At 42.8% G+C, this 27,273-nt stretch overlaps 1 protein-coding gene across 45 annotated transcripts in view; it reads right to left on the bottom strand.

Moving 5' to 3' along the window:
• Positions 1-27,273, bottom strand: part of PTPRD (protein tyrosine phosphatase receptor type D) — a 995,611-nt gene that overhangs the window by 701,276 nt on the left and 267,062 nt on the right. For all 45 annotated transcript variants that reach the window (XM_045289116.1, XM_045289153.1, XM_045289139.1 and 42 more), the window contains one exon: positions 1,406-1,444. The gene's annotated coding sequence lies outside the window, so the exon portion shown is untranslated. The remainder of the gene's footprint in view (positions 1-1,405; positions 1,445-27,273) is intronic.

The raw sequence follows: 27,273 nt of genomic DNA on the forward strand, positions 1-27,273 counted from the left end.
GATAATGGTGGTGGGTAAGGAACATAGCTCTAGTATATAACGGATCAAAAGTAACCAAACACTTGCCCCCAAGACACTTCAACTGATCTCAAGGAGTTCCTATATCACAAGGACAAATGATTAACACTTGAACAGTCACCTATAAGACAAAGACCCCCACACCCACACCCACCCCACCCCCCGTAAATCTGGAAACAAACACCTCCGAGTGGTTTGAAAACAGAATGTGTTCTTGTTTCTATGTCCATAGAAAGAAGGTTTTCTTCTCCTTCTTTCTTGTTTACATGTTAGGCTAGAAACCCTGCTGAACTCCACGCAGTCTGTCCATTGGTGCATGTGGGCATTACCATTGAGATAAGCACAAAGCTCCACCTTTTCTCTGCCGGCCAATGACAATGGCAAAAGAGCTCAGAGTAATCCCTGGCTTTGTGTCCCTGAACGCAGGAGTAATTCTGATCACTCCAGCTCCCATTCTGAGCTGTGACCATCTGCTTTCTGGGGATTAGAAATACCTTTTAAAGACTTAACTGCATCCCTTTCAATGCATGAGTCCCCCTCCCATTTTGGGGGGAAACCAAGTGAATTCTAAAATATAATAAGTTTAGACCACTCATACGAAAATTTGAAATAAACCAAGAAATACTTTCTTCATTTAAGCATGGCTTAAAGTGAGCATACACCAAGATTCTCCAGAACATCAAACAAATACACAATGACAAGAACATCTTATTTTTCATGTAACTGATTGAAGTATTCAATACCTCTATATTTGAAACCATTACAGTTCTAGATTCCACTAGCGAAATCGTCAAATAGCAACACTTCAGATTCTCCCTCTCTTGTCTTTCCCTTCCTCATCCTTTCCCTGTTCTTCTTTCCTCCAGAACAACCCATGGCAAAGACCTCCGCTTCCTCTCTTCAGTTTGCAATCTCCCCTCCCCATGCTTCCTTTGCTAGATCTCTCGTTTCGTCCACGTGTCAACAAGGACATGTGGGTAACCCACTCGTTTATTCTTTTTATGCTTGTGGGAATCTGTCCACTTTGATAATTTTACTTCCCTCTTCTTTATTTTTTCACCCAGTTTGCTTTCCTACTCCATCAACTGATGGTTTGGCCTGTAGCCTTCATTCCAACAGACTCCTCTGTCAGGGGACAATAAGACTTGAAATTTCACTGTATCTTTAATGTCCTCATGTCTGCCTACTGCCTACAGAAAATCCTGCTTTTCTTAAAGAGTTCGAATCACCTGAAACTGTTGAAAGTTCAGTTTGATTCCCTTTGTGTCACACTAGAATCACTAAGACATTATCAACCTACAGAAATAAAGAAGCACTATTAAGTGATGAAAGAAACAACAATGTGAAGCCAGAAAAACAAAGCAAAATAGCATGTTTGTGATCTTACTTTTTCTTTAGATCCCGCGAGTATTCACCAGCCGACTCTCTAAACAAAGAAGACACATGACAATGATTAAAATTCTGTGAAGAAGATGCTGCTGAAACACTGCGCAGTTAGCGGCGAGTGATGTTTACGTTACTCAGCTGGTACAAAATGTCAAAACCTGAGTAAGAAGTGAAGTTAGTTATATTTTGTCATATTCAGCTTGGTAAAGGGCAATGTTAAATGTTCCTTTTAAAGTTATAAAAATCAAAATATGCTATGATTATCCCGGGAGGGGAAATGACATTTATAATATAATAAATCAACACAATCCTTCATCAAAATATATATACTCTGAAGATAATACCATAGACGGCATCAAATATCATTACATTAAATTTTTCTGTTGGAAAAGTCTGAACGATTCTTAGAAAAGGTGATATTCTTTGCATTGTATATTTTGTTAGGACGGAGTCCTTTGGTAAATACACACAAAGCCCTTTAAGCAAAAGTTGTTTTTAGGAACATCAAAGGAGAATCAGAAAGACGGAGCCTCTTCAAACTATGTTAACACGCTTAATAATAAACACAGCTTGGTTTCAAAATTGGGCTGAGGAAAAAAAACTTATTAAAATTTTAAGAAAAGAAAATATAAAAGGTTGATCAGCATGACCAATAGCAAGGGAAGTCACAAGAATACAAGACCATAGAGCTGGCACCTACTGTACACACTAATAGTAAAAGTAAATGACATGAAGGGTATAAGATGCTGGCAGGCAAATAGAAGTACATTCAGGAGTATATGTGGTTTGGCAAAGGATAGGCCTATACATGCATGAAGGGGTTTATGGAAAATAGAATGAAAGGATAATGGGATTTCCCACACACTTTCTGATAGTTCCCTCATATTTGTATATGCAGTGACCATAGCCAAGGATTATTGTAAGGCATACAAGGGGTAAGGTTCTGAAAACTTCTGAGCTATACCAAACACGTTGAGGGAATAACTCACTAGGTTTGGGCACTTAGGACCAGAGTCACAGGGGAAAACTAGGTCAGTTGACATTAGCAACACACAGAGATAATGATTGACATCCCCCTTAGGTGAGTAGCAACTATGGTCTTAAAAGCTTGCAAGCAGCAATCTAAGATGCAGCTGTGGATGCCTTCATGTTTGGAGAAAGAAGAGTAAAAGAAACCAACGTCTCAAGGAAAGAGTCTACGGAGCTGATGGACCATATAAATCACAGCCTCCACATGACCAGAGACCAGAAGAACTAGATGGTGCCCAATTACCACTACTACTATCAGTATCACAATAAAAGATCTTGGGTAGAGAGGGAGAGAAGAAAAGGTAGACTATTATTCAAGAATAGAAATAGTCCTGACTTACTGGCATGACAGGGACTCAGGGGACCCCTAGGGTTGTGACACTTAGCCACTCTTTAAGCCTGTTTAAGCCTGGAACTGAACTCAAGAAGCAGTTTTCAGATAAACAATGGACAGAACAGGCTTATATAATGAATAATCACACCAGAGAGGAAAGTGCTACTCAAGACAATCAACCAGACAGGACCACCCCCCAAATGCTTCATTTGTCCCTCTTCCTTACCAGCCCCACCCAAAGTACAGAAGACAAGAAGTCATGAAGAAGGGCACATGAAAACAGAGAGGGAGAGAAAGTGCAGTTCCACTGAGGGGAGGGTAACCAAGGTCATAAAACAAGATGTGTATACATGGTTGAGTGGAAAACCCAGATGCTCAATAAACTTTTATCCAAAGTAAAATACAAGGACTTTAAAATAAACAAATATGAAAATTCATAACTTAAAAAAAATAAGGATAGGGAATGACATAAATCCAGGAAATCGTAGTGGCATCTCAGGAGTTTTCCAAGCCATTATAAAAATGGTATACATCTCCTTTCCTTAATGATTTTATTAAGCTTGCTCCTCTTGTGTCTTTAATGTTTTTCTTTCTTTCTTTCTGCAGGAGTGGAGATGAAGAAATCAATTAGGAGACTGTGAGTATCTGAACAGTCAAGTTGAAACCTGTTTAAATTTCTTTTAAATTCTAGAAAACACTAACTGATCTTGAATGACATAATAGTTCAGTGTCTTCATTGAGATAGTTAAGGTTTATTGTGCCAACCTGGCAGATAAACACATGTGGGATTAATTGAAGGGCAGCCTTTCTAGCTCTTGGGTCTCTTGCTTTCTGATGGTCGGACCAGGGTGCAGCTGCCTTAGCCAATTGCCTGCTTTAGCTGGAAAGGCTCACTTCCTGAAAGACATCCCTGAGGAGAAGCCACATGGACCTACCCTGATGCAGCCCTGGGTGCTGGAGCAGCCCTGTGGAGACCCCTGCCAGTGCTGACATGCTTACACACTCACTGATTCAACTTTCCTCCTGCAGTCAGCATCATTGCATGTGTTTTGTGAGATTGAGGAGGTCTTTGTAGATTGGTGTTGGACATATGAGCTATTGTTGTACTTATGGGCTTGGACAGCATTGGGGTTGGATGCTTTCTTAATGTATACTTAACCTTAATATAAAAATCTCTCTTCTACATGCATTTCTGTGGATTTGTTTCCCTAGTTTATCCAGACTAACCCATTATAAAACATTGCCAGGGTAGGGAGTGAGGGAGGATTTCAAATGAAAGAAAAAAATTGGAGCGATGACAGGTGTGCTTTTTCTTTCATTGTGGTGATGACTTAGAGGTGTATTGCATAAGTCCAAACTTATTGCATAAGTCCAAACTCTTCAATGTGTATACTTGAACATCTGCCACTTACTTTTTCTAATGCAGGACATTAAATGAATATATATAGACTACTGAAAACAACCAATGGGGGTTGATATTGCTGCGATTGTTGTTTTGAAAGATTATCAAACTGGTATGTGAAGACCAGGTTGGGGAGCTGGTTGAAAGTGGAGGGTCAGAACTATGGGAGACTTAGACTGCCATAAAGGCCGAGGAGATAGAAGAGGGGGGATGGAGTCAATAGGTAGGTAGGAAGTACCAAGGAAAGACTCCTTGAGGCACTGAATGTGAAGGTGAGGAAGAGGAAGGACTGAAGTAGGATTTTCTGGGTTTCCAGTTTCAGAAACCGGATGTCTGATGCTGCCACTTCTGAACGGTGAAGACAGCACCTGCAATATGATTTGAAGGGCGTATAAAACTTCCATTTTGAAAATGTTAGTTTTGAAATTCCACTTAGACCATTTGCCTCATGTGAGGTGTAGGTAGTTTGCATGAGTTATGGTCGTTCCCTTAAGATGAATTACTAGAATTGTGCAAGCCAACATATAAAATTACAATACCCATCGCCAAAGAGCACTCCAAACACAACCGAACATTTAATAGTTCTACCTGAGAGACAAGTCAAATGCAAATTTTAAGTTAGATAAATGTTTCCAGAACTAAGAGGAAAAGTTTGAACTCCACTCATTGGGGGGATTGCTTCTACGTCAGAAGAGATTGGACAGTTACCATGGAATGTAGGTCAAAGCTATTGGATGGGGGTTGCTCAAGGAACACAGAGCCAGAATGTTGGATGTGTTATCTGTCTGGCTGCTATAAATGACTTTATTCAAAGTCATAGCTAGTTTGAGAATCACCCATAGTGTATTCAGTCTTGATCACCTTCATTAATTTTTAATTTTGTGGGAGTGTTGGGGCTGCTAACCACAAAATCAGCCATTGAAAACCACCAGCCAATCCATGGGAGAAAGATGGGTTTCTACTCCCGTAATGAGTTACAGTCACAGACACTCACAGGGGCTGTTCTGCCCCATCCCATGGAGTTGCTATGAGTCAGCACCAGCAGTAAGAGGTGTACAGTGCAAAGCATTCTAAGCTGCGGAAATAATACCATCGTAATAATCAGATATGTTGCCTTAGGCAAGTATTAAACAGACATTCCATGATACCCATCTTCCCATCACGATCGTTGAAGACAAATGTGTGCATAAGCAAATGTGGTGAAGAAAGCTGATGGTGCCTGGCTATCAAAAGATATAGCGCCTGGGGTCTTAAAGGCTTGAAGGTAAACAAGTGGCCATCTAGCTGAGAAGCAACAAAGCCCACATGGAAGAAGCACACTAGCCTGTGTGATCATAAGGTGTGGAAGGGATCAGGTAGCAGGCATCAAAGAACAAAAATCATGGTTGTGTGCTCACCTTCCCCATACAAATGCTGAAGACAAATGTGTGCATAAGTAAGTGTGGTGAAGAAGGCTGATGGAGCCCAGCTATTGAGAGATATAGTGTCTGGGGTCTTAAATGCTTGAAGGTAAACAAGTGGCTATTTAGCCCAGAACAGATTTTTTTTTTAATGTTATTTGTATTTGTGAGATTTTGAAGTTAAGTTTCCATTTTCCTGCATATTTACTACAGCACGTATCTTCAGTATAATTCTAAATAGTATTTTATTGTGTAAATAATATAAATCATAAAGAGAAAGATTTGTTTAATAAGACCAACTTCAAGATTTCTAGGATTGTCATATGTCTAATGGAAAATCAAAAATGAAGTTTAGGGTTCTCTTAGCTCATCTTGATACAAAAGTGATTATAAATAAGTAAATTAATTAAGGTCAGTCTTAAAGTACATGATTTTTATTACCCCTTTTGAGTCAAGTTTTTATTCAATGTTCCATCTAGGCCATTGCTGCTGAGTTGTGCACACATAAACACACATTGTAGAGGGTTTGTTTAGGCCCTTTCTGCATGTGTAAAGAACTGGAGCCTCCGAAACCCAAAGGGGCTGTTCTCTATCCTACAGGGTCACTCTGAGTTTGAATCGACTTGATGACAATAAATGTAGTGTGGCTCATCATGACGTTGACAAAGAATACTGAGTAGATCATGGCCTACTGGACTACTAGAAGAACAAAAAAATACGTCTTAGAAGAAATGCAGTTAGAAAGCCCTTTATAAATGAGGATAGAGAGAGTTCTTCTCATGGAGATGTTATCAGGAGGGGTCAATCCTTGGAAAAGGCTAAAGGCAAAGCAGAGGTTCAAGGAATAAGACGTTCGAGAAGATGGGGTGTTCCAGTGACTCCAACAATGGGCTCCAGCACAGGAATGGTTGTGAGGATAGCATGTTGTCGTTGTTAGGTGCCGCCCATGTAGTTCCCACCCGTAGTGGCTCCATATATAATAGAAGGAAACACTGCCTGGTCCTGGGCCATCCTCACAATGGTTCCTGTGTTTGAGCCCATGGTTGTAGCCACACCTAACCTCAAACTCATGTTGATCATGTTTTGCTTTCTCCTTTCCTTGAATTGTGTGAACATGTTTTCACTTTATCATTCTGAAGGAATACATTGGTTTCACTAAATGACATATGGTCTAAGGATGGAGGTCTTCTGAGTATGGCCACGGTGAAGACAAGCCTCGACCTACTGTAGCCTGGCAGGACAGACAAATCCGACTTGGAGGAAGGACAACCAGAATAGTCATTGCAAGCCAGGAATGTGAGACTTTGTCTCACCAACATACGTTACACATGTTGCCAGGAGAGACCAGTCCCTGGAGGAGGACATCCTGTTTGGTAAACGGGCCAAGCAGTGGAAAAGAGGAAGGTTCTCAAGGCGAGGATAAACACAGTGGTTACAACAATGGGACCAGGCATAGGAACAGCTGTAAGGGTGGCAGGGGGCTTGGCATTCCGTTGGGCATGGGGTCTTTGGGGATTGGAACTGACTTGATGGTACATAGTACAGACCAATAGTGCTTTATACACTATCCTTTGTGACCCTCAAAAGGATTTAGAGGTAGAAAGGAAGATATTATAGTGGAATGAGGTTGAGATCAATAACACATGTACATCTGGGGGAAGTCAATTACATTCTGCAAATCCTGGCTTCTTTCCAATTACTCATATACCTATATACTCGTGTATAAACCGAGTTTTTCAGCACATTTTAAATGTCGTTTTTGTGATAAAATTAGGTGCCTCGGCTGATATTTGGGTCAGCTTATACTCGAGTATATATGGTATATAACATAACTTTTCCTGTTTTAAGAGAGATGATCTGTTAAAAACAACTCCGGTAACAAACCATAAATTAGAGAAGTACACTGGCAGATAATTGGATGTATAATTTCAAAGAGAACGAACTGGTATGAAGAAAATAGAACAGTCATCCAGGTGGATAACAAACACAGGAAAAGATACTCCTAATTCTTTGCTTTTGAACACTTTAAAGAGCAGTTTTGCAGCAGGTTGGGTCCGAGGCAACATGTCATTTGATTTCGTGGCTACTGCTTCTATTTTGGACCTGAGAAATTGGCATATTTGACAACTTCAATCTCTTCTTTGTTCATTGTCATTGGATTATTGATCCTGTTGTTAGGACTTTCGTTTTCTTTATATTGAGTGATGATCCACACTGAACCCTGCAATCATTGATCTTCATCAACAAGTGCTTCAAGTCCTCCTCACTTTCAGCCAGCAAGGTTGTGGCATCTGCACATCACAGCTTGTTAATGAAACTCCCTCTAATCCTGATGCTACGTTGTTTGTTACATAGCCTAGTTTCTCAGAGTATTTGCCCAGGATACAGATCAAATAAGTATGATGAAAGGATACAAACTTGACACATGCCTTTTCAGATTTTCATTCACCCAGTGTCCCTTTGGAAGGACTTCCTTTTGTTCCGCGCACAGGTTCTGCGTGAGCAGTCCAGCTAAGTGTTCTGGAATTCCCGCTCTTCCCAATGTTATCCACAGTTTGTGATGATCCCCACAGTAGACTGTTTTACATAGTCAGTGAAGGCTTGTGGCATTCTCTGCTTGTCGCCAACAGCAATGATATTGCTGGTTCTATGTCCACTTTGGATTCCAGTTTGCGTGTCTGGCAGCTCCCTGTCTCGCAGTGATTGCAACTCCTTCTGAAGCATCTTCAGGAACATTTTACTTCCATACGATATCATTGGTATTGTTGGTTAATTTCTGCATTGTGTTGGGTCATCTTTCTTTGGGATAGGCTCAGGTATGAAAGATCTCTTCCAGCCCCTTAGCCAGGGGGTTGTTCTAAATTCGTCGGTATAGACAAGTGAGGCCAAAAGAGGACAACCGTCACGGAGCTGAATTAATGCAATAGCTACAATAATGGGCTCAAACAAAGTAGTCACACGAGCACGGTGTGAAACCCAGTAGCGTTTCATTGCTCCTTTGTGCATAGAGTTGCTATGTGTAGGCTGAACTGGCTGGCGCCTAACAACAACAATCATAGTAGACACAGAGCTCTCTAATTTCCCACATAGCTCACCACTCAAAACCGTTCTCTTTCTAAACTTGGTTCTCATGCATATTTTAACCGTACCAGGTGCACGAGGCACATGATATCCTATGGAGTAAATCTCTTCTCCCATATCTCTGATCCCAGAACCATTTCCTTGCCAGTTTGAGCCTTCTCTGTTGCACCACTATTTAATTTTTCCCAGTTATGACGTTCCCTCCTCTCCATTCTCTGTTCTTGACTCTGGAACCTGCTACATTGCATGGCTTTAACATCTTTATTTCAGCTTATCCCTCAGTCTTTCTGCACAGAAGCCCAAACATGCCTTGCATCTTTCTGCTGTTGGATTTGACAATTAAAAAAAAATCATTTTACTGTGGGCTCAGACAACTCTTATTATAATCTAGCCATCCATCCACTGTGCCAAGTACATTTGTAAGTTTGTCGCCATCATCATTCCCAAAACATGTCCTTTCTACTTAAGCCCTTGGTATCAGCTCCTCATTTCCCCTCTCTCCCCCACCCTCCCTCCCTCCTTCCCTCACGAACCCTTGATAATTTAAAAAATATTATTATGATTTCATGTCTTACACTGTCCGATGTCTCCCTTCACACCACAAGTTTTTAAAATGAGGCTTTTATTGTGAATTAGGGTGAAGTTTATATTGCCGACACCTGCTGTGCAGTCAACAGTAGGAACCACTCATCAATCCTCATTACCACGTTCTATTCTCCTCCCCTGCTCCCCCCCCCCCATTTCTGTCCTCTCTTTTATGGACCTCCTTTATCCTTTACACCCAAGTCAATACCTGCTACCTTTCTCGCCCTTTGCTTCATCTTCCCATTCTCACACTCCTTACCTTGGGAACCTCTCAAGTCTGTCCCTGTGGAATGCCAGTCTTGGCCTTGGCTTTTATCCTTCTCACAGTGGCCTCATGTAAGAGTTGACCTTCTGTGATTGACCAACTTCCCTCGGCATCATGTTCTCTAGGACTGTCGATGTCAGGAGGCGCTTCATGTTTTCATCATTGTTTTTTAGGAATGCATAATTTCACTGTGTTGATGAACACACTTTCCTTTATCTACTCTTCTACGGATGGGGTTGGGGCTGTTTCGAACGTCTTGCTATTGTGAACAGTTTTATAATCAACATGGGAGCACATATGCCTGTCCATGTTATGTCTCTTGCTTCTGTAGGGGACATGCCCATCACAGGGATTGCTGGATCATTTGGAACTTCAATTCCCAACAGTTTGAAGCAGTGCTGAATCGACTTCCACAATGCTTGTACTCATTTAAAGAGCCATCAGCAGTGGATGAGAGTTCCTATCTCTTCCTACTTTCTTGCCCATTTGTTGTTGTTGTTTTTTTTAATTAGGCTACCATTGTCACTGTGAGGTGAGATCGCTTCTTTGTTTTCAGGATTTGACAATTTTAACTACCAACCAGGATGGCATTTGTTTCCCTTGCCTCTGACACTCTTCACCTGCAGTTAAATTATAAATATTCTGAGTTACAAGAGAAATAAATAGATGCACAACTCATGAATTTGCAGGTTAACTTTCTATCCATTTGAAAATAGCTACTCTGTGAAAAATAGATCTCTAAAAAATGTACCCACACACTGAAAAAATCATGATTGCATTTGCAAACACCCAGATATTTTCCAAAAAATATTGATCAAGTTTAAGGTTGTATGGTTTTCGAAATTACTCCTGTAGAGATTTGAAGTTTTGGATCTCAACGTTAGTCTAAAAACAGCCTCCAGATTCTAGTATAATTCTAAATGTCTGAATTAGGGTTTGCAACCAGAATAGTTTCCCTTCCTGCCATTCATTGTACTATTTATTTATATCTTGAAATCTTTGAGCTTTAAAAATTCTCAGTAAAATCAGAACACATTCAAAAAGCCCTGAGGCTAGGTGGACTGCTGTAAGAAACGCATACGCCGCAGAAAGGAAAGGCTGTTTGGTGACAGTGGAGTTGGGTGTAAAGATTTCATGTGTTTTGCCATTTTATAGAATTTTGTCAAACTTGTCCTGGATTTTTCTAATATGATATTGAGCTAACATCTTCAGCTACAGCTCTTCAATTGAACAAAACCTCCCGAACCCAAATGGATGTTGAAGATTCCTTATCAAATGACTTTTCTCATATTAAAAAAAAAAATATCCTGCATATGCTTCCAAGAATACTTCTAAACGGATGAGAAATTTAGGCACTGTTTGTTGGAACTCATTAAATGATTCCTTCCACAATACTGTCATAGTCCCTGCTTTTCAGTCATCAGTGCACTCTCTCTCATCACTTCCTGTGCAAGTAGATCCAGAGCCGAAGCCATAGAGCCTTCACTTGGCATTCTACTCCATGTGTGTTCTTCGTCTCTTTCTAATCTTTGTTTATCCTCTTAGCCGTCTAACCGAAGAAGATAGGTCACATTTTGGGAAAGAAATCTTTTATTTAAATAAAGTTCAATGTAGAATGAAATGAATGATTTATAGTATTACAGCAGTGGGTAAATTACACCAGACAATTGCTTAATAAAGTCTATCCATACATGTGCTTATATCTTGGCAGCACAATATTATCACAATTCTATGAACAAATATTGAGTAAGGGTCTTCTTGATAAACAGCACTGTGCTAAGTGATCCAAGGTGCAGAGAGGAACATCCGCCCTCAAGAAACTGACAATCTGGCGAGGGTGTAGATCTCCTGCATTAATTAAAAATGCAGCATATGGGAGATGCCAGTGGAGTGTCATAGTCACTACGTCTCATGAGATGAGATCATGAACTTGGGGTGGCTGGGGAAGGTTGTTCAGGGAACGTAAGAATGTGAGGTGTGATCCAGACAGAATGATGTTAAAGGAGGGGAGTACAAGCATGAGCCAGGCATGGGGATGGAAGCTGTCTAACATGGTAGACACCAGCCACATATGGATTTTGAACAATTCAACAATGGCGAGTGTGAGTTGGGACTCAGTATGTTAGAAAAGGAATATGAAATAGCTCCTACATTTTAATATTTATAAACATCTTAAAATGGAAAACTATTTTTCCAGAGAGAATGTCATTATTAAAATTAATGTTAAGGTTTTCTTTCTGCCTGTTGTGAGGAAGCTACTAGAAGGTTTTAATTATGTATGTGACTTGCATCTGTCATTCTCTTATCTGTGATTTCTATTGAATTGTGTCGAAAGCTGGAGGAGCCTGCCCAGTGTGATGGTTTCTTGGGGTTGTATTATTGGGCAAATGGTTAGGGAGAATACGTGAAGCTCAGTTGTAAATGATTATAAATACAGCGCGTCTGTTTCTCAAGAAGCACATGCACCATGACTCCCATCAAGGTAATCATCGAGGTGGAGAGAGATCCATAAACGAATGCTGCATCCCTCTGCCAAAGTGAAAATCTGATCACCAGAAAATGACTGAACAATGATTTATTTCTGCTATGGAAAGCTAGGGAATAATGTAAAAGAAGTGATAGCTCTGTTTGTGTGGACCTTGAAAGATCATCAAGATATTATTTAAAGAAAATCAATTCTATTTATAATAATTCCCGACAGTATCGGATACTTATGTAATCATTTACCACTCAATAAATATACAGATAAAGATGCTGTTCTCTGTGTGTACTTATTTATTGATCTATGTAGCCTTTGTTGTCTCTATGTCAATCTATGCATTAAACCGATCGAGCAGATGTTTTTGGAAGCTGTAGCATAAAATCACAGAGGATACAAATAGAAGCATCACCATAAGAAAGATTATAGAAGAGTTAGGGGTACTGATCTTCCAGTTTGGTTTAACTATATTTTAAAATTTTTTAGTATAACAATACATTCTTATAAATGTGTGCACATAAGAATTCTACGTAAGATAGTACTATAAAAGGTCTTGAGCCCAGCATGTGGTCGGACCTTCATACCAGGTGAAGATGTATATTATCAAACAGGAAGTAGGAAGTTAATAAGCCACTTGTAAAGAGGTTGGCTGCATTCCATGTGCCTTTTTAAAAGACGTAGTCAGGAATGAATGGATGGAATGAGACTAGATATTAGAAACATGGAAAGTAATCATGTGCACACATAAGATGCCAGGGGCTGAATCAAACAGTTGGCAATGGGAAAGATTGACAAGGATGCCAGAATCATTTTAAGGGAAGACTCAGGATTTGATGGCTGAGTAGACATGGAGGTTGGAAAAGAGAGCAGTCAAAATGCCTACTATTATCCACTGAGAAGAATGAGGAAATGCAACCAATAGGAGTGAGTGAGCCCCTGGGGAGCTTCCCTGATTGGCAGGCTTTGATGCTCTCAGATCCTCTGTAGAGGGGAAGTTCTGGGGAAGATTGCTCTCTCAGGAGAGTGAAGAATGGAAGGAGGAGGTCTGACATATTGACTGATGGGATATGCATGAGGAAATAGAATTTGGGGTGGGAGATAGTCATAGTGATGATAGCTATTTGAGAACTACCTTGGCGGGATTGAACATTGAAGGCTACAGATTTCGTAATGGTTTTTTACAGTCCAAGGAACGGGCCCATGCAGAAGGGTCAGATTGGGAGGGTGGTTGGGGAGGGTGTTCTACAAAGAGGAATGGAGCAGTCATGGAAATGGAAAGAGAACAAAGACAGCGTAGGCATCAACATATTACCTGGCAGGAAGATCATCTTCGACCATGAAATCTAAGAAAGCCCAGATGTTCCCTGGTCTGTCTTTCTACCTTTGGCCATATGGTTGCCCTGGGGCCTTCCGCTAGATGCGCATGTCTTTTCTGCATTCCTTGGTAAGCACTCCCATCTCATGAGCTCTCTGCTGAACAGTGTCAGATTTATTGTTTCCTGGAGCATTTAATGTCTGGGTCCTCAATCAACATGTCTCACAGACTCCCTAATATTATTATCCTTTTTACATCCTCTGTCTTCTGACTCCGAAACCATGCTGGCTGGCTTTATGTGTTCCTCCTGACGGTCTCCCGAGCATGACCTTGAATGCTTGAAATGTTCTGGGCACAGAGGGAGTAGAGCAAACAGAGGAAGACCCAGGGCCTAGGCAGGCAAGAATAATGCTTCTGGACCGATGAGAGTCAAGTGACCCCTAACAATCTAAATATGTCACTTTTTTTTGGTTTTTGCTTTTATACCAGTTTTTACCTTTGTTTCTCTTCAGATCCTTTATTGTGGTTTAACCTATGTGGATCCTTTATTGTGGTTTAATAGTGGAGCCCAGATTCTTTTAGCCATTTATTCAGCAAGGTACTGATATATTTAGATTGTAAACATGAATTTATTATGAATCATGCAAATCTCCTATTGTAATTCATTTTGTTATGTGTCCTTAAATCAACTCTGACTCAGGGTGACTGCATGTGACAGAGTAGAACTGCCCGTCGTGTTTTCCAGGGAATCTTCATGAGAACAGATCACTAGGGCTTTCTTCCAGGGGGTGCCGAGTGAATTTAGCCAGCAGTTGAGTGCCTAACTGGTGAACCGCCAAGCTTCCTTGAGTGCATTTGGTTCCTTGATTGCTGAGCTTATGAATATTTGGGGATCAGAAAAGTCTCACTTCCTCAGAGTGGATGATGGTGTTGCACTCTTGATGTTCAGGTGATCAGCCTAAGGGGTAACCGGCTATTTTACCAGAGCTTCTTCGCGCGCGTGCGCGGACACACATTCTGACATAGTGTCAGAATGGACCAGTCCCTGAAGAACGATATCATATTTTATTAAGTAGAGGACCAGTTAAAAAGAGGCAGAACCTCAAAAAGATGGATTGACACGTGGCTCCCACACTGCTGTCATTATGAGGATGGCACAGGCGCAGTCTCGCTCTGTGGTACCCAGGGTTGCTATGAGTAGGAACCAAATGGACAGCATCTCACAACCACGGCTGATGCTTAATGCCTGTTTTCCATACCTGAAGGGAGGAGCCCAGAGGGAAGCTACTGGTTAGTATGCATCTTATCAATAACTGTACTCATAATGCCCATTGGGCTCTCAACAGACTTGTCTAGCGAATATATAAATCAATGGCGGGGTGCTCTCCCTTTTCATCCATCTTTTAAAGTTGTTCTATGTTTTAGTAATGCCTGCTTTATTTTCAATTGAAGTTATGGTCTATTTTACTTTGTTATGGTGATAGTTCTTGTAAAACATGTTTCCCTGTATGTGAAATCCAGGATAGATAAATCTATAGAGATAGTAACTGGATTAATAGTTCCTTTGGGGAATGGCAGAGGAGATTGGGGGGAATGGGGTGTAATAACAATGAGTGCAAGCATGAAGAGAATGTTCTCAAACTGTGGTGACAATGGCACAATCTCGATGTGATTTAACTACTGAATTGCATGATATATGAATCATAGGCCAATAAAATGATTCCATGCATTCCATCATGAAGGAGCTTGCAGACGGGATGGTAACTATTAATTGCCCCTGAGTTGGCTTGCTGGTGGGCACCTTATGTACAAAGGGAGACACTTTTCAGTCCAATCCCCTGACCTCTCCATGATCGTTGACACGGTTGAGTTCATTTGCAGATGAGTAGAGAAGACAAGATGCTGCACACATCATCAGGATGCAGATAAGAAAGCCAAGCCAGACAAAAAGACAAAGCCAGCCCAAGTCCTCAAAGGCTAAAAGGAAGGTCTTAAACCAAAGGAGGAGAAGATTTGTACAGGAAGAAGTTTACCGGAGAAGGTGGGTTTCAAACAAGTATCGAAAGAGCGGAGACCTGAAGTGAAAATGGGCACTATACCAAAGGGAAGGACCTATGGGCGCTACATCAACATTTTTATTCTTTTAGGTTGATTAAGGAAAAGTACCTGCTCTTCATGTCTGGTTAGTCTTTCCTTGAAATCCTGTGATCGTTTCCCCCTTAAAATCCTCCCATCCCAAATGCCTTACAATCTGTAGCAGCCCAGCCGAGTCTTATTTTGAGGACAATGGCATTTTTACCTCCTGTTTTTGCGTGAGGGTCTGTGGGTTTCAGGAGATGAGAAATGCGAGCTTCCAGCTGCCACATCCCAGCACCCCCCGAGAATGATGAATGCATCATTTGCACCCGGCTCCTTGATATGAGCTTGCAAATTGCTGCTATGTCTCAAAGCTGCAATTGCTTTCCACGGTGGGGCTTTGCCGTCGTGGTGCAGTGGCGCAGCTTCGGAATCGGCACCAACCAGGAACATTGTCAGGATTGTTGTCATCTGGTGTGGCCATTGCTGTCCCCCACCCGTCCACGGACCACCTCCATACCAGACCAGGCAGAATCTGTGTCAGTATTTTCGGTACTGTTATTGGTAAATTGTAATGCCTGCGCACAATGGACATAGTCGTGATGACCACTCCATTGAATCGCAATAGCACCCGCAGGTGGACTGCATGAATCAAAGTGTCCTTCTCATCAGGTAATCATGACAACTCAGATTGGAGCCCATTAGAACTTTCAACAAGTCCACAGGCAGCGGGGTTTAACCTTGTCAACTTCACAGCTGTGGAGTCCACTTGGACACTCAGCCACTCTACAGGACAGGGAAGAACTGACCGGGTGCGTGTCTAGGACTGTCACTCTTTACGGGAGAAGAAAACCTGGTCTCTCTCTCACTGGTGTCACTCAGGGAGTAGAAGGAGGTGTGGTTCACAAGGTGCCAGTGCCAGAGGGGGTGACCCCATAATGCCTGTGCATAAAATTATGGTACACTCTTTCAGCAGAAATTTTTTTTAACAAAAATATCCTTGCCGGATACAGTGTACATGCATCACGGAACCTCCAAGGCGCAGGGATACTTTCACTGCCGTTCAGGCCATGCAGACTGATACTGAGCCCATGAGTTTCAGAGACCATAACCCCTTATGGGGGCAGAAAGCCCAGTCTTTCTCCTGCAGAGCTGCTGGTGGTTTCGAACTACCAACCATGTGGGCTTCAGTCCAATGCATAACCGCTACACCAGCAAGGATTGTACAAAGCTAAGGTATAGGTATATTGATACATGTAAGCTGGGCTCGCAACAACATGAAATGTTTTTGGTGTTATAACTATCGGCAGGTATACTTTTATAAAAAAAATAATACATTTCTGCTGAAAGAGTGCACAATTTTATGCACAGACATTTTAGGGTCAATACCTCTGGCAGTGTCACCTGGTATGGTTCATACCTCCCCTTACTTCGCTACTGACACCACTGGCTCTAGCCTGTTTTTGAAATGTTTGCAATACCACGACCCACTGGAATACAAGTAGCCCTGATGGTATCGTATTTATGCAGTGGCTGCTCATGCAAGGTCAGCAATTCCAAACCCACAGCCCCTCTGAAGGAGAAAGATGGGGCTTTCTACTCCTAAAAAGGGCGACAGTCTTAGAACCCCATAGGGGCATTTCCACCCTGTTCTCTAGGGCAGCTATGAGCTGGAAGAGAGTCACTGGCAGTGAGTGAGTCTCTCATGAGTTATACAGATGCAGACAGGCTCCTTTTAAGATGCTCACATGGACGGACAGTGCACTCAAGCCACAGAAAGGAGAGCAAATGGCAGGGAAGCATGAGGATTGCTCTTTCTACCATCCATGGTAACTCCCCGTGCCCTGCACCTATGGAGGATGCTCTGCAAAAAACAGGCAAATTGAGGATGGAGAGTATGAAAACAACAGACACAATATCTAAGACATATACCATAGGACAGACTTGGAAGACTCCTGAGGTCACTTTGAGTCAGAATTGACTCAATGGCAGGGAGCCGGGATTGGGTTTTGGGGCCTGGGAAGAGCTTGGTCCCAGCTTGACCATTTACTAGTTTGGCCTTTCTGTTGGATTCTGCTCCTTTGTCCAGTGGCTGAGAATTGCATGATTAAGGAGCTGGGCTGCTAACTGAAAGGCTAGGGGTTCAAGTCCACCCAGAGGCACTCAGGAAGTCCTTGGGGATTTCCTTTGACAAAGCCAGGACAGAAAGCCCGATGAGACACAGTTCTGCTCTCACACACGTCAATGTCAACAGACGGTTCTACTCTCGCACCAAAGTCAGTATTAACCTGAAGGGAACTAGCTGGCTGTAAAATTGCTTGACTGGCCCAAGTCCAGGCTCCTGCCAATCAATGGTCTCACTGGAAGGGGCGTGGGGGGAGGCGGGTTAGTGCAGAAGATTCCAGGTGATTCTATAAGAAAGGGCAGCACCCAAAGTCTACACAGTTTGTGTGCAGTGTTTCAGTAGAAATGTATTACACTTCTTTTGTTTTGTAAGCCCAGCTTACATGTATGGATACAGCTACAACATGAAAACTTTACACGCATTACTGCCGGTGTGCTCTGATGCACTCTGCTTGGAGCCGTCATTATTACCCAATCACAGGGAGGCTTTGGATCACGCAGTTTCACCGACAGAAGCTCCAGACCCGAGTGTGCGTCTGTGTTGCTGTTAGTATTTTCCTAGCTGCATGTTTTGTCAAATTGCCTGGTGTTTAAGCGACACTATTGCAGTCAGTAGTATTCATGAACCTATATCAATAACTTTTATGAGAATAAATTATTAATTAAAGAAAAAGGAGGAGAGTCTTCCACTCAGTTACTAATAATGTTGTAAACAATAATGTAACCTAACAGAGAAGGATTCTGCAAAACAGTTCTGTTAGTCTTCTTCATTTCAGAAACATCACGTCTAAGCAATTTCCAGGGTAGTCAGTGATTAAAATGGACACTAGACCTGCCTAAGGCTTCTGTACGGTCTGGTATGGGAGGAGGCCCAGGGAGGGTGGGCACACCATGAGTTAACCCAGCAGGTGAAACCAACCTCCGTGATACCACTGCTGTCAACGAAGCGGATCCTAATGACTTGGGATCTTGTCAGTAAATCTAGTGGTGTTTGTCAACCGAGTAGGTTCTCAGCAAAGGTTGGCATCCTCTCCTGCAGGGCATCCCCTGCCCCCTCTCAGGAGCAGATTAGGGAAGCCTCTCCTTCAGGAACTTCTCAAGGCTCCAGCCTCACTTCTTATTGCTGGGTTGTAGGCTGCGTTTTCTTTCACTGTGAAGATGGTGTACATGGCCCACCATCTGCAGCATTTGTGCATGGATATATCCATTCCCAGTGCAGGCGCCTTGGTATGCCGGAATTGATGGCTGTCTGCATTCTCTCTGGCCCACCCTCGGTTGTCCTTTCTCCCTTGACTTTGTGAGGAGAGTTCATAGACACGAGGCACAATCCGGGAGCAACTAAGGGGTGTTTTCAGATAAAGTGATTCCTCTTCCAAGCACACGACGAGATTAGAAACACCAACCTTTATGGTTGGAAAAGACCTTAGAGAGCAGCCATGTAAGTCTCCTCAGACCATGCGGATGTTGCTGTCTAGAGAAGAGCTGATTGGCCTATGGCATACTGAAAGCTAATGGATGGTGTAAAAGGATTGCTGCCCAACTCAGGAGTCCCTTCAATCATTTTCACACCCCTCCAAGAGGGGCATCTTTCCAGGTTTTCCTTCAAGGCATACCACCCCAGTAAATCCAAATGTCTCCCGCATGCCAAGCCACGGGAGACTCTGCAGGAGGAATGTTCCTGCAATGATTCTGATGGTGCCTATTATCTTTTGCAAAATATTAGAAATGAGCACTCACATACATGTGTTCACACACACACACACACACACACACACACACACACACACACACTTTCTGTCTGCTCTCTTGCTTTCTCTTGGGTTTCCTTATGGGCCCAGGTGGTTGCATTTAATGGCTGCAGACTCTGGCATGACGCATCCTGAGTTTTTGCTGTTGGGACTACAGAATGCAAATGGACCAGAGTCAATCATACCTGATTTTCTAAATTGCCTCTGCTATAACAATTCTCCCACCCAGTAATAAGCCATTGAAATCAAACAATGGGATTGATTACACAGTCCTCACTCTGGGGAAACTCCATTAGTTTTACCTGAAGAAAAACTGCAGCACAGAGCCCAATTTGGGGTAAGTAGTGTACAAATTTCTTCAGGAAGCACAGTAAAAATAAGTTTGAAAAAGCTTAAACATTACACTTTAGCCACAGGGAATATCAAGCAAACAGGAATTTATTTACAAGTCACATAGAGACAAGCTTGAGTTTAAGCCAGTGCAGCACAGACTTGGAGTGTGAACTCTTTTTCTAGTTCAACTCTTGGGGCACAGTGGTTGACTGGGTGAATTTGAGGACCGTGGCAACTCTGGTAAAACCCACCGCCCCCATCCCCCAAGGAAAAAGTCAATCTATAGGTTGAGAGTTTCCAATTTCAAGTTGCAGAAAACTAGCAGAGAAGAGACCTGGGGGAAGAATCCCAGCTTGTCAATTTACTTGAATTGCTAACTTTAGGCAAGTTATTAAACCTTTCTAGAGCTCAGATTGCTAACACCTAACTCGGATTTGAAGGTTCCTGCCCTGCTGTCTAAGGTTCTTAGGAGCAGCCAATGAAGCCATGTACAAATGTGCCTTCAGAGCTGCGAAGCGCATTGCGAAGGAAGAAGACTACCAATCGCTGGTTTAGCTAACAATCGTGAACAGACATAGGACTTCCAGAAGGATGAACACACCCGCTTCGGATGAAATACAACCAGAATGTTCTTATCCATGGAGGATTCAGACATTAGCATGCTTACTTTGGACATGCTCTCAGGAAGACCAGTTCTCTTCCAAAGGACAGCTTGTTGGTTGTTGGATTGGCTTGACAAGATGGCCATGGTCCATGTGTTTAGCTGAACCCAACACTGGGTTCAGACATACCACATCATGAAGATGGCTTCAGATCAGGCAACCTTGATTGTGTTAGACATAAGGTCACCATAAGTCGGAACTGACTTGACGGCAAATGACAACAAAGACATTCTCTGGCTCATCCGTTTTTTTGTTTTTTTTTTTAATGAGCATATGCTCAAGTCTATGAGAAAGAGATTTAGCTGGTGGTGAGGCAAGCTTTCATTCTTTTTATGACTTAGACTCATGCTTAGTTCGCACTGCAATGTGAACAAAACTGTATCCACACCCCGGGTCCCCCACGTGCTAGTTCTACGTCTAGTGGCAAGTTAAAGAAGCAGCAGGACTCCTGTGTATGATGAGGGTAAAAAGGAGACGGATTTCATTGACCGCTCTGCACCTCAACAGCACTATGCGTGGCCCCTGGACTTCATGCCACTTATGTCGCTCATTTTCATTAGTCGAGAATAACTGCAGCATGTTGTTCAGATAGCGCCTTTTTCTGAACTAAATTCTTAAACTAAAGTCCTGGCTGGAATCACTCTGATTCTCTCCTGCTGACAGGAGGGACCGCTGAACTTATAAGACCTTGTGTTACGTTCGTGGAGGCCACGGTTGTAGGTATGGTGGGCCTTACTGGACGAGCTCAAGTGTGTGGGTGGTGTGTAACGTAATTGGTCCCTACCGTGCTTGCCCAGGCTTTGAAAGGACATGCGTAAGAATGCCAATGGCCGTAACTGACCTTTGCCGTCTTGTCTCTTCCCAAAGCCCTCTCATCTCTTGGGAAAGACTGTCTTCTTTTTGAGCTTGGCTAGCTATTCTTTGCTGATCAGTGGGCCTTTGAAGGACAACCCCTCACCCCCTAAGCTGTCTGCCTATCAATTGCAGCCCATAGGAGGTGGCTCCCGTGAGAGTGAGCTCGTGGAGCATGGGGTTGCGCATTTTCACAGTGCCTAGCATACAAGCTGGAGTGGGGGGGGGGAGGGGGCGTGGTCCATGTGTTTAGCTGCTAACCAAAAGGTTGGAGATTTGAGTCTACCTAGAGCCACCATGGCAGGGGGAGGTGGATGGGGAAGCCTGGCAATCTCCTTCTGAAATAAATCAGTCATTGAAAACCCTCTGGAACACTGTTCTATTTTGACATGCATGAGGTTGCTATGTTCAGAACTAACTTGATAGCATCGATCTAGCAGTCTGCTGTTCAAGAAACACAGAAATGAAGGTAGAAAAACTTGGCTTGTTAATCAGCACATTTTCTCCCAGTCTGAAAACTGTCGATGACCATGAGCTAGAGTCCAGGCTCCAGGATTCACCGTGACCTGACTCCCAGGAAACAAGCTGCATTCCACAGACAGCACAGATATTTGGAGCCCATCATGTGAAGGCAGTAGGAACCCATTCTGGTACCTGGCTCAATAGCTCTGTCCAGCAGATCAACTGGAAGGACTGAGAAAGTGTGACTTGTCTTTAGGACAGGGGTCCTCAAACTACGGCCCACGGGACACATGCGGCCCGCAGAGGACAGTTATCGAGCCCGCCGGGTGTTTTTGCCCCATTTGTATTTTTTACTTCAAAATAAGATATGTCCAGTGTGCATAGGCTTTTGTTTATAGCTTTTTAAAAAAACTATAGTTCAACCCTCCAATGGGTCTGAGGGACAGTGAACTGGCCCCCTGTTTAAAAAGTTTGAGGACCCCTGCTTTAGGAGGTGAGAATTTTGGAGACCCAGCTGATGGCACTTGAAATGCTTAGTGACTAACTGTCTCTTAGTTTAACTCTAAACACTGAACTCATGGGCCTACTGCGTCTGAAACTTAAATAGATTTTTCCTCAATTGACTAAGGGAGACTTAAGTGTTTCCGTTGACTGCTTCACTAATAAAGATGATTTCCCTTCTGCCCTTCAAAGGAAGTCCTGAATCACTAATCATCACTTCTTATTGGCCTCTGACTAAGGTTCTTTTCATTATTTGCAATGTTTTCTGGAAATTAAAAAAGGCAGAGCGGCTTGTATGGAAGAGAGGCTTTCTGTAGCTCCAAAATGGGATAAACAATGAATTACCTGATAAATAAGGAAGACTTTCAGACAGCTTACATAAGAAGAAACAGATAAAAAGAAAATAATGGTTAAAAAAGAGAGAGAGCCTAATGGTTGCTGCTATGAGGATGCTAAGAAGGCACGCCGATGGAAGGTGATGTGGTACCTGGAAGGGGATTCTGGGACAGAAAAAGAACCAGGAGGGGGTGTGTGTGATAGAACTCTAAACAGTAATAGGGACTTTCTAAAGAAAACACAAACTCACAGGTACCACATGGGCTTCAACTCATAATGTATGGATGTTGCTGTTAAAGTTGCTGAGTGCTGCTCAGGGACCCCGTGTGACAGAGTAGAACTGGCCCGTAGGGGACGCATCAGGCTGCTAACCACAAAGTCTGCGGGTTCGGAAGCAATAGTCGCTCTGAGACAAGGAAGAAACTCTGTTTTCTTAAAAAGGTACAGCCTTGGAAAGCCACAGGGGCAGCTCTATTCTGTCAGATAGGGTCCCTACGAGTCAGAATTGGTTTGGCAGCATTGAGTCTGAATGTTTTTGTCATTTTTACGGGACCAGATCACTAGGTCTTTCTGTGTAGGATTGAGCTGCCAATCTTTTGGTTAGAAGATAAGTGCTTAACCTTTCTCCTTAATGTTTCAACACCCCCACTCCCGTCTAGTTAGTTCCAACTCATCGCCGCCTTATAAAAGGTCTAGAAGGCTGTCATCTTCAATGGAGCAGGCAGCCTTAACAATCGTCTGTGGAGTGGCTGGTGGGTTTGAAGCACCGACCCCAAGGGTAGAAGCCCAATGCTGAACCCACACCACCACCCAGACCCCATAGTGCATCAATTCTGGGCCATTAATGATGACAAGTTTGTCATTCTAAAGCTAAAACAAAACCTACAGAAATATTGCCATCCAGTTGATGCCAACTCATAGCAACCCTATCGGATGTAGTAGAAATGCCCCTGAGGGTGTCCACAGCTGTAAAGCTATGTGGAAACACAGTCTTTTCTTTCTCCTGTGGAGAAGTTGATGGGTTTGAACTCTAAACCTTTTGGTTAGAGCACAACCCTCAGCACTCATTGTCACAAGGGCCTCCTATTCTCATTGTTTTTTAATAATAAGAGGAATTGGATGTGGAGACTCACTGCTCATGAGGCTGAAGTCTAATGGGAGAAAAATACATTGAATGAGCCTATACACACATAACCATGTAATTGTAATTCTTGAGACGTGCCAGGATATAAAGGGTTGGTGACATGGCGGGCTTTGTAGAGCAATAGCATGGGGTCAGCTGAAAGTAAAAGCAAAAGAAGTTTAGTGAGAGAGGAGTATTTCCATTGGGTAGCAGCCAGACCGTCACAAAGTGCTCCATCAGTCAGAGGCCACGCAGGGTTGATCTATTAAAATATGAAGAACTAACAGCAAAAGGTCTTCTGACTGGGTAGCTAAAGCAAGCTCTGATTGCTGCCTCCCTTCAATAGTCTACTTGCAACCACATTCTTCCTGAGGACAAGCTTGGCCTCCCTTGGAGACCCATCAACAGTCCCGAGTCACTTCAGATACAGAAGTAGAGCCGAGGACAAGACAAAATTGAGGGCCAGCCCTTGGTGAGGCCATGTGAGTCATGCCATGACCCCACATTTTGGAGTGCCCTTACATAGTGGGCAGTTAGCGGGTGGCGGGTGGCAGGGTGGTGGTGAGTGAGAGAGCTAGGATGTGTGAGGGAATAATAACAAAGAAACAAACAAAAACAAAACAAAAAAGCTGAAACGCCGTGGAGTTGGTTCTGACCCATAGTAACCCTGCATAGACTGTAAAGGTTTCAGAAGCTATACATTCTTATGGGAGCAGACAACTTTGTGTTTCTCCCCATGCGGAAACCAGTTGGTTTGAACTGCCATTCAATGCTCACTCAACCGTGCCACCACCGTGCCACCAGGGGGAGGTGATAAATAAATAACAACATGCCCTTCCCTGGCCCCCTCCCTAACCCCCTACCAAAAAAACCCCAAACCCACCCTCCTTACCATCCAGTCAATATTGACTCATTGTGACCTGTGTCAATTTCCAAGTCTGTAACTGTTTACAGATGTAGAGAGCCAACTCTTTCTCCCAAGGAGCTGCTGGTGGTTTTGAACTGCTGACCATAAGGATTAGAGCCCAATGAGTAACCACTACACCAGCAGGACACCTACATATGGGAGGTGATAGGGAAGGGCTATCTCAGGAGTAACATTCAAAGTAATATCAGAAGAAGAAATGAATCACTGTCCATTACAGGAAAAGGAGAAGCATCCTTGAAATGCAAATCCTCAAGTGTCTATACCTTTGTATCTGTCCAAGCGATCAGCACAATGTCTGCTGAATGAAAGTGTGTTTAATAGTTTTTCTTTCTCTTTTCCTGTTAGTCTCTGTTTCCTGCACACATATTCTTCCTCATATAGATCCTACTCTTGATGAAATCCTTGCATACCTCTGGGTTGAGCCTGCCCATATTTGGACAAGAACTGTGTACATCACAGATACCCAAATTTATGTGGCCTATTGCCTTCTTTACAGTTTTTTGGGGGGAGGGGGCAATGAGTACTATAGCCCATAATTCAGCATAAAGTGTAGGTATCTGCTTGTGCAGCCCTGCTGGATCATGCCAGTGACCCTTAGGGGGCCGTATAAATTACTTTGGGAAATTCTGGTCAGCAACTTTGGCTGTTGAATGATTTCTCATAATTCAAAGAACCGGAATTGTTTTAAAACTGAGAGTCAAATTGGTTTGAATGCTCATGTACAAAGACTTATACTCTCATAATACATTATGGAATACTGTTTAAAAAAGAAAACAAAATATGACTACCTAGGACAGTGGTTCTCAACTTGTGGGTCATGATCCATTTGGGGGTTGAACGAGCCTTTCATGGGGGTTGCCTCATTCATAACAGTAGCAAAATTACAGTTATGAAGTAGCAATGAAAATAATTTCATGATTGGGGGGTCACTACAACATGAGGAATTCTATGAAAGGGCCACGGCATTAGAACTGTTGAGAACCACTAATCTAGGAGTTTCTGACTCATAGCCAGGATGTTCTAGGACAGAAGAAGAACCATCCAATCATGTTTCTGGGGCTGCCATTTTTTATGCAAGGGGATTTCCAGGTTTTTCTCCCAACAGAGCCAGCTGGTGGGTTTGAACTGTCAACCTTTCTGTTGACAGCCAAGTGCTTAACCAGTGCTCCTTGAGGGCTCCTACCTGATCACCAAGATTATGAGGATAGACTAATTTCATTGCACACTTAAGGCCTGAGGATAAAAATACCTTTGATGTTATTCTCCTCGTCTCCCCATTTTAAAAGATTCCTCAGGTGACAGAGGGAGGTACAGTAGGAAAAATCACCATGGGGAAATTCAAGGATCATCAGAAAATGAGAATGTAAGTCAGGCAGGGACTGTGGAACAAGTCTGCTTTCCCCTCGGATTTCACGTGCCATTCCGTCTGCACTGACTCTTCCTGGTTGTCGAGTCAACAGACAGAAACACTGCCTCGTCCTGCACCATCCTCGCCGTGGTGGTTGTGTGTTAGCCTATCGTGGAAGCCATAGTGTCAACCCATCTTGCCGGGGTCTTCCTCTTGTTCACTGGCCTTCTACCAAGCATGATGTTCTTCTATAGCTCCTGATAACATTTCTAAAGCACGTGAGGCAAAGGCTCACCTTTTTGGCTTCTCTGGAGCAATTTGGCTGTATTTTTGTTTTCAAGAAAGATTTGCTTATTTTCCTGGTAGCCCACCACTGTTTCAATATTTCCCACCAATACTCTAATTCAAACGCATCCATCTGTTCCTGGTCTTCCTTAGCTTTCAGGTGCATATAAGGCCACGGAAGACACCTCGCTTGGGTCAGGCCCACTTTTGTCCTCCCAGTGCATCTTGGCTTTTCAACCCTTTCACCAGGTCTGCTGCAGCAGTTTGTCTAGGGCAATACATCCTTTGATTATTATTATTTTTTTAACCACTGCTTCCGTGGACATGGATTTTGGAAAATGAAATCCATGACAACTTCAATATTTTCTCTATCACAATTGGTCCAGTGGCGAAGATTTCGGTTTTCTTTATATTGGGGTTCATCAGTAAGTGCTTTCAGCTCTCTTCGTTTTTAATAAACAAGATTGAGTCGTGTGTACATCACACATTGTTAATGATTTGTTTGTGGTACTAAGGAGGCGTTCATGTTGTTGTGAAGCTGGGAGCTCTGCCACTGGTGTTATAATATCACCGGGGTCACCCATGGTGTACAGGTTTCATCAGGGCTTCCAGATTTACACGAACTAAGAAAAACCTAATTTTGTTTTTTTATTTGTAATGACCAGTGAGAACTTTCATACTTTGAGAGGTCTGCTATTAGAGTGATCTCAAGAATGGATGCAGCTGGTGACTATGAAGTATTGGAGGTTCTACTTCTCCAGCAGCGCCTGGGAAATGATCTCATGATCTACTATCAACAAAATCCCAGCTGTTGGAGACCTTATAAAAACGCAGTTCTGTTCTGATACACAAGGGGTTGCCCAGAGTCAGAATTGACGTGAAGGTAACTGGCTAACCCAGTAATCTATTGCTGGTGACATCTGACCACCTGAACAGGCACGTCGGAGGCCAGCAAGGCTGACTTTGTACCTAGTTTAGGTTATAGAACTGAGGGCAGTTAGTTATTTTTACACTAGGAGAGAGAGAACTTGGAGCTAATAAGAACATGATCTATATAAAGCTCTACCTTTCCATAAAAATTAATGTAGATCCTATAGGTAGGCTATCATTTCCCACTATGTAGGCCCAGAAGCTAAAATGCAAAGAGAGACAGGCAGACAAAAACCAATACAAAACAAAGTAACTTCCATTTACTGAGCAG

Source organism: Echinops telfairi, unplaced genomic scaffold, assembly GCF_000313985.2.
Source record: "Echinops telfairi isolate 266 unplaced genomic scaffold, ASM31398v2 ScPeMD7_25;HRSCAF=90, whole genome shotgun sequence".
In the NCBI taxonomy this organism is placed as follows: Eukaryota; Metazoa; Chordata; class Mammalia; order Afrosoricida; family Tenrecidae; genus Echinops; species Echinops telfairi.